This window comes from Miscanthus floridulus, chromosome 4 (genome assembly GCF_019320115.1).
Source record: "Miscanthus floridulus cultivar M001 chromosome 4, ASM1932011v1, whole genome shotgun sequence".
Taxonomy (NCBI): Eukaryota; Viridiplantae; Streptophyta; class Magnoliopsida; order Poales; family Poaceae; genus Miscanthus; species Miscanthus floridulus.
The window spans coordinates 94446850-94455513 of NC_089583.1; the positions used below are offsets into that span (position 1 = coordinate 94446850).

General features: G+C 43.1%; 1 pseudogene; it reads left to right on the plus strand.

Annotated features, from left to right (window-relative positions):
* The first annotated feature begins 702 nt into the window (after nt 1–702).
* Nucleotides 703–7669, plus strand: LOC136550044 (mediator of RNA polymerase II transcription subunit 10b-like; annotated as a pseudogene).
* The last annotated feature ends 995 nt before the right edge of the window (nt 7670–8664 follow it).

Here is an 8664-nt window from a genome sequence, read left to right on the forward strand (position 1 = left end):
AGCATAAGACACAACCAGCACTGAGGCCATTTGCATTCATGGTGGTTGCATCTTATATTTTTGCAAGTGTGAAATTTTAAAAACACATTTATACATCAATTATAAGGTTTTAAAATTTTCTTTAGATTTTCCTTGATATTTTTTTTGTTATCCTAGGGCTAAATCTAGTTGTTTGAAGCTTCTATATATATATATACTCTAATGAGGTCTAAATATTGTACTTGGATCCTTCATATCCTAGTCTATCTCTGTGTTTTTCGTAATTTATAGAAGGTTAAGTATTTACCAATTCTTTAATTAAAAAAAGATAAAACCACCTTCAATACCACTTCAAACTAAGACAAGGAGGTAATTTAAACGGTTTTAAGAATATCAGGTTTTGAAGTTTGAGAAAAAAAATTAGACTACAATGATAGTTCTGTGAAATAAAATGTACTTTTTTCGACAAGTAAGGTAATTAATGAAGTGATGAAACGTCGAGGATTGTAAGTTGGCCTTCTTGAAGGTCAGCCGCCTCAGCCCAAGACTCAACACTGGCCCAAACTTTGCAAGCCCGCTTTGCGACTCACTCGTGGTAGGAAAATCAGCAGCGGACCGAATATCGCAGCTGCCCAAGTGACATGGGCTCAAATCGGAAGAAAAACAATCGAGAGAACTTTGGACATGCAAGCCCACTAGCGGTTCGGCTCGGCCAGAACATTCGATGGTGACCCCGTCCGGTGGCTCCGCTTCCTCGCCGACCGATTCCTTCCTTCTCCCCATCTCCCTTCACCTCTTCTGACCTCCGGCAGCACCATGGAGAACGCCGCCGCGAACCCTTCCGCTGCGGCCGCTGCCACCGCCGCCGCTGCGGCAGGGAACGGCGTCCAAGCATCGGGGACCGGAGGGGTGCGCCCGGAGGACGCGTCGAAGCAGAACCTGGCGCAGGTGACGAGCTCGATCCAGAAGACGCTGGGCCTGCTCCACCAGCTCAACCTCAAAGTCTCCTCCTTCAACTCTGCCTCCCAGCTCCCCCTCCTCCAGCGCCTGTGAGTTGCCTGAGATCACTCTATTCAGCTCCGCCCTGTCCTGCGGGCTGCGGCTTTGCCTCGCGCTTCTGTGTGTGGGGGCCGTAACTCTTAGGGTTTGCGTTGCTGTTGACTGTTGCGTGCGTCGTGGCTCAGGAATGCGCTCGTGGCCGAGCTACGACACGATGCAGAAACTTGCCGAGGGGTGCAACATCCAGGTGCCCATGGAGGTCGTCAAGTGAGATCCTCGGTTTCATAGCTTCACTCATCTTGACCTGTGCTATGGTACGGTTATAAATGGTTCGTGTGCTGTTAGTTTGATCGACGATGGGAAGAACCCCGACGAGTTCACTAGGGACGTGCTCAACAGCTGCATCGCCAAGAACCAGATCACGAAGGGCAAGACTGACGCTTTCAAGGTATGGATGCATTGGATCCTCTCAATCATTGCAGAGATTGGTTGACATGGAGCTGCTGGGTAGAATTAGGATTGTATATACACATTTACATGCGATGTAGACAATTTTGTACTAGGAGTTAGCTGTGGAGCCACGGAGCTGTTCAGCTGTCTGACTTTCAATTAATGACGATTCTGTGCCTTGTTTTTGTTTTGTTACAAGTTACAATTCTTTGTCAGATAAGGAAGATTAGATCATTCCATGCTATTCAAAACCCATGTTTCTTGTAATGAGTAATGTGCATCACTACAATTGCCTAAGTGTTTTTTTGTTGTTGTCTGGAATCATGCTTATGTTGCTTACTTGCTTGCGATATAAGAAATTACTAGTGTCAGGTAATACAGATATGTGTTCCTGTCATGGTCTCTTGGATTTCAGCAGCACAGGGCTTTCTTTATCTTATTTGTAGATTGACATTAGAAACCACCTATTTGATCCTGCTGAATTTTTTTACAGTTTCCTGTCTCTCTTTTGCCTTCTTCGAAAAGCAGCAGTCTGTCAGTTGTTAAAAACCATAATCATTTTTTGTCAGTTGTCCAGCCTTTTTTCATGACTTCCTATAATCTTCTCTAATAAATTTAGGTGAAAAATGCCTCAAAAGTTTCTGTAGTACAGTACTGCTCATGCTGTAGCAGACATTGTATTATCTTTGTTTATTACTTATTGATTTAGATATATTGAAATTCTTACGTGAAACTAAGTATATCATTTGTGCAAGGCATATGTGGCTGCAGCCTGCAAGGTCCTGGTTTGTTTAACCTTATGGTTATCAGTCATACAAACAGTATAAAATTGATCGGTGGACTTTTTGGTGATCACATGGGCACTGTTTTATGTGAACACTGCATTATCTATAACTAAATTAGCAACTCTATTTTTTTCCGTGTTCGATCTGGGGGTTAATTCACTTTTGTTGCATCTGATTATAAAAAATATGAATTTGCTTCATTGTAAGTTGGTTTATTTCAGAGCCTACGGAAACATCTTCTTGAGGAGCTTGAACAAGCTTTCCCTGAGGACGTAGAAGCATACAGGGAGATACGTGCTACTTCTGCTGCTGTAAGTGGACACACGATTGGCCTTGTCTGATATTTCTATAGCATCCAAACAATATGTACTTTTCTGTTTATCGAGCCTAATAAAAATTTCGCCATTGTTGATAAAATGATATCTCTGGCTTAATTTAGGGACGAAACCAACCTATATATATGTCATGGCCAGTGCCCATGATGGGATAGACACCACCAGGAAGATGGCCTGGTGGGGTCGGTGCGAAGTCTAGATTATAGATGAGAGGGACGAACACAAGATTGGAACTAGATTGATTGTTTCTTGCTTGCCTTGAGTGATACATCTCATCTCCTTACATAGAGAGGATTACTTGACTCCTAAGGAATAGATCCAATGTACTACTAACAAATTTGATCATATCTCTAACTTAACCCTTAACCTGAGGGAGGTGTGCTACAGTTCACGGCCCAGCCCAATGGGCCCAGATTGCTGCTGATAACATTATACACCTTTAACTATAAGTTGCCTTTTTAAAAACTATGCTGCTTAATTTAGGGGTCGTTTGGTATCTCCCAGCTCCAGCTTTTCCCTAAGAATTGCTTCTAGTCAGCCAAATGGTAAAAAATGAGCTGCTCCATACGTGAATCGATTCCTCATTTTGTACTAGCACCTGGAAGCCCAGAAAACCTGCTCCCCATGGATTCACGTCTGCTCTCCACCCTTGTCATTAGAGACCTACGGAACACGTTGAAGGATATTTACCCACACTTGCCACTGGTAGAAATGCCAGCAAGCACCCCTTCCGCACAGATTTATCCTCACTGTGCCACTTGGAGAAAGTCCAAGCAGTCGTCTCCATGTGAGGGCGATTCGCGGTTGGGCGCCACCGCGCCGCCAGTCAGACCGGGAGTGACGCTGGCCGTCCACACGGGGTCCGCGCTGCCAACGCTCCTCTCCAGGTGCCTGCACTCCCTCCCAACGCATCAGCCCCAGTGGCCATCCCTGACCAGGTCCAGCGCCGGCTGTTCATTCCTCAGATTCACCGGCACACCCTTCCCCAGGAGTGCCTTCATCCCTTTCCTGCAGACTAATCCTCGATAGCCCCTTCCTACAGATTGAGACCTGGCGACTCCCTTCCGCAGGCCAAGATCTTCTGTCCAAGCTGCACTGCTCCACTTGTCCAGGCTGGATGACTATGTATGAGCTTTGGAAAAGCATATTCTTTTGGGATGTATTTTATCACTTAGGATAATCCATTGATCTAATTCTCTAACTCATGCACAGTATGGTTCATGATCTCATGTTACTGTATGAAGAGTTCAAGACTATTACTACTCCCTCCGTCCTATAATATAGTGCATTCTAAAAATTTTAAGACAACTTAAGGGAACACTCAATTGACGTATGTACCCATGGATTATTCCAATTTAGGAGTTTCTCCTCAAGTCATGGTTTCTTTTTTAACAAACTTTACCAAATCTAGACATAGTCATTACTTAGAATGCATTTCAGTACAAATTTTAGAATCACAGTGCACTATATTTCAGGACGGAGGGAGTATGAACTAACTCAATTTGATCTGATAAATACACCACTATGCACATGTAGTTTGTAAAAACTGAGTTTTTCATATTAATTGTACTTATGGAAATATGATAATTGTGCTATACAGACAGTTAAGGGTACTATGGACAATTCCAGCACAATCCTCTCTTTCAGGAATCACTTCACAGTTAGCTTGCCAAATGATTTTATCAGACACAATCACTTCTACCAGAGAATCAGGGAGTGGAAGCCCTGCTAAACAGGCCCATAACTGGCACCAAATTTACTTCTTTATATTAAACTTCTATTTTAACTTTATATGTTCAAGCATGTTCCAGTGAGTTTAAATGTTGGCAGGGGCAAATTTGTAGGTGAATTTAAAAGCTATTTTAAGTTTATAGGACCAATTTGTGTTCATGCACTCACCTTGAAGTCTAATGGTGAATTTGCCCTCATTTTTTTGGACTTGGTGATTTTGCCCCTAGTTTTCAAAACGAAGGCAGTGATTACCCCTATTCCGTTAAGGGGGTTTAACAGTGTCAATTGAAGTGTAAAAACTAAAAAAGACTAGTTTGCCCATGCGAATTTGCCCCTTCTTTTCTAAGTACTCGGTGATTTTACCCCCATTTTAACATATAATGTTTGGCTTGTACTCTGGCAGATATGTAAAGAGTTCTGACAAGAAGACTCCACAAAATCTGCATATGTTTCAAATCTGTGCAAATTTTGACAGCAGTATTACACAATTACTCATAATGCTTTGGGTCATTTCTCAAATTCTGAATGTTTATATATCAGACGGGTGTCTTGTGACTGCTCCTTGGAGTGGACTTTCTTATCATGCCATGTTTGTAGTGTGCCCAGAACAGTGTTGATATCTATCTATCTATCTGGATATTTTCTTTAGTGTCTTCTAAGAATCATTTAACAAATGATTAAAAAGATAATAAATGTTATGCAAGTACTACCTGGATCATTTATCCATTTCCTGTTATTTTGACTGTCCATTTCCCATTAGTAATAGGCAGTGTTGTAGGGTTTGCCCTATGTGTCTTTACTTCTCGGCATACTGTTTCAAATACTATACCTTCCATCTTGAGCTGTAGTCGTTTCAGTTTTGTCGCAAGTCCAAATTTTCTAACTTTGACCAAGTTTATAGATAATATATATTAACACCTACAATATCAAATAAATCCACTATCAAAATATATTTCATGGTGTAGCTAATGAATCTTGTTTGACGTTGTAGATGTTTCCGCATTTTTCTATAAACTTGGTCAAAGCTAGAGAAGTTTGACTTAGGACAAAGCTAAAATGACTCACAATTTGGAACTGAGGGAGTAATTAGAACCGTCGTGTGCATAAGAACATATGCATAAAACATGCATGATCAATTTTGAACCAAGTAATTCTTTTGTATTAGGTAAAAGCATGCCTTTACTCAACCGGTAGCAACATAACAATGCACAGGTCTTTAGGTTGTCTGTTTGATGTACTAGGTAAAATCTTCTTGTGACATTTAATGGATCAGAATCTGCAGGCAAAATTCAGTTAAGTTTTGCATTATGGTCTGATTATAGACCAAGCTTTTTGAATGTAGTAGTTGTTTCATGCCTGTATGGAACTTGGCTATCAGACATAGGAACTTGTTTGCAGTTTGAACTTTCAGGGCATCAGTATTCAGTACAGCAAACTCACAATGTAATGTAACTTGTCTGTACAGTTTCAAACTTTCAGTGCATCAGTACATCCAGGCACGAGTCTAAGGTTAGGCATAAAAACAGAAACACAAATCAACGGATCTCAGCCCTGCAGAACACAAACCCAGCCCCTGCCAAACTAATCAAAACCGGTCCTTGCCGCCGTGCTTGCTACCTTAATGCCGCGCGCGGCGGGGTGGGGGGTGGGGTGGGTCCTGCACTGCCCCGACCGCTCTTGTGCTGCCCTGTGCTGCCACAGCCGCTGAAAGAACTAGAGGATAGAGGATAACAGCCTCGTGGGGGAGAGAGCCTTCTAGATAAGGCTAGGGACAATATGGTCCATCACCCATTTTCCTCTCTATATTTTCATATGTTTAAACCGGCTCCAACTAACAGAGTCTAACATAGGGGCAAAGGTGCCTTCGGTTGGGCCTATTTGTCTGAGCTGCATCTTTTGGGCTTTTGTCTCAATAGCTGGCTTCTGGCTTGTGGCTGTTTGATTTTTGCTATTGGCTTTTGCAATAATATTTTTAGCTTCTGAAACACCAAAAGCGAGAAAAGCTCCTCTCAACGTGCTTTTTTAGCTTTTAGTTCATTTCCTCAGAAGCTAGCTTTCTAGCTTTTCAAAAATCAGCTCAATAGCAGTTGTTTGTTTCAGCTTCTGGCTTCGGGCTGGCAGGAGTCAGCCATAAGTTGAAACAAACAGGTCCTAAATATACAGGGGCAAAATCACAAAGTTCGAAAAGTAAAGGAAAAATCACATTTAGACTTTGGAGCAGGGGCAAGGAGACTAATCTCCCTTAAATGTTTGATAGCATGGTTTTGCTGTAGGCTGCAGTGATACCTAGCGCTTATTGGGGGCTACTAGTTTTCTTAGGCGGGATGGGGTAGGTGGCCATCTTTTAGAACATTGCCATTAGTGTTAAGATTAGACCAATGTTGTTGGTGTTAAGATTCAACAGATAATTAAGTGCCAATTCTTTTGGAATTTTAATGATATTAGATAACTGAGTATCACTCTCTATCAACTGGACTTGATTTTCTCTGCAATCGGCATCTTATTATATTCGTAAGGTGCTGCTTGTGGCAGGGTCCTGGCTAGTATTGCGCAGTTCCTGTGCAGGCAGAGCTTTTTCTTTATCCTGAGATGTCCACAAACTCAACTAACTCAACAGGACCAACTGGTATCGAGCTGTTTTCACGATACTGCAGAAGCTGATAGTTACCATATGCTCCTATTTGTTTTGAATTAATTAGCAATTGTAGTGAAAGGTGAAGGGCGGGCCTGGTGCAAGCGGTAGAGTCTTACCGCCTGTGACCGGAAGGTCCCTGGGTTCGAGTCGTGGTCTTCTCGCATTGCACAGGCGAGGGTAAGGCTCGCCACTGACACCCTTCCCCAGACCCCGCACAGAGCGGGAGCTCTCTGCACTGGGTACGCCCTTTTTTTAGTGTAAGAAAGGTGAGAAGTGACTGAGTTCTATGAGAAAAATCTAGATTTCATAAAATCCTGCTGCTTTGTTAGGGTTTCTAGAAACCAAGTTTGTCAAACATGGTAATTGTAACATGTGCAGATGTGCCTCAGCTGTTGCTTCGGTGGTTAGAATAAATCCTCATTTGTTCTTGTTGCATAACTTCATAATTCCCCATTTTTGTGCAGGAGGCAAAGCGGTTGGCTCAGTCCCAGGGTACTTTGCCTAATGGAGATGTTAAAGTGAAAGCTGAGCATTGAGGGAAGGGTACGACTACAGAGGGCAAGTTTACTATCTCTGTTTAGTTTGGGGATGGCTTTGTTAACGAGAAACATGCACAGCTTTCTATTGCACTTTCCCTTCATCTGATTGGTCAGTGAATCTGTACATATTATCATAGCATGTGTGGCACAATGTATTCAACTTAACGTATGACTTTTAGAAAAAAACCTAACCAATGACTGAAATTAATTTCTTGATGTTGCATTGTCATATCTAGTTCATTATGTGCTCTGCTAGCTCAATATACAATATGAAGCATACAAGGATACGTACAGTTTTACCTGTGCGCTTCGAGAAAAGAAATGTGAATCATGACAGTGCGCGAGTAGCTATGTTTTGCTCTATTTTGGTAGATTTTTGAAGCACTACTACTCTTAGGGTTGGGGAGTGCTGCATAATTTATCGGTGTAGTGATATAATGCAAGTCACAATAAAATAAAATATTCATATTCATTCACAGTTTTGGTTCCCCAAGCTGTCCGAGCGCCAACCCTGGATTGCCGGAGACGCTATGGTCCGGTCGGCCGGTCCCTAACGATGCGACGGTAATTTTTTTTCCGAGGCTGGCAACGTGATTTTCTTTACTGCTAACTGCGCATGGGCCTCCGCTGCTTCTGTGCTTGGGCTGGCCCGCTCCGCACGAGACATGCATGAAAAATCGACTAAATACGACCGCACGGAGGCGGGATTGGCGACTCCGCCGCGACGCTGCGGCGGCGGGCGGAGGTATCTGACGTCGGCTTTCCCTACGCAATCCTTTCCAGTCTTTCTCCTGCTCGGGCTGATCAAGGGACTGCCCTGCAGCAGTGCAGTTCTTTCCCTGGCGGACTCCTAGGATGAGCCCGTCCAGCTCAATGAGTTGCCTAAGCTGGAATGGTCGCGGCCTTGGCAACGCCGACACGAAAGAGCTTCGTGAATTGGCGAGGCGTTTTGTCCCATCCGTGCTATGCGTTCAGGAGACCCAAGTGCATAAGTCGCGGGTGGAAAATTTAAAGAACACCTTAGCTTTTGATCATTCGTTTGCTGTAAGTAGTACAAGCCGCAGTGGTGGTCTGAAGATTTTTTAAAATAATAATGTGCGAGTGAAACTGTTACCATACTCACGGTATCACATTGATGTTATCCTTAAAGAGGGTGGTAGAGAACCCTGGAGGCTTATATGTGTGTATGGAGAGGCACAACTAAGCTAGCG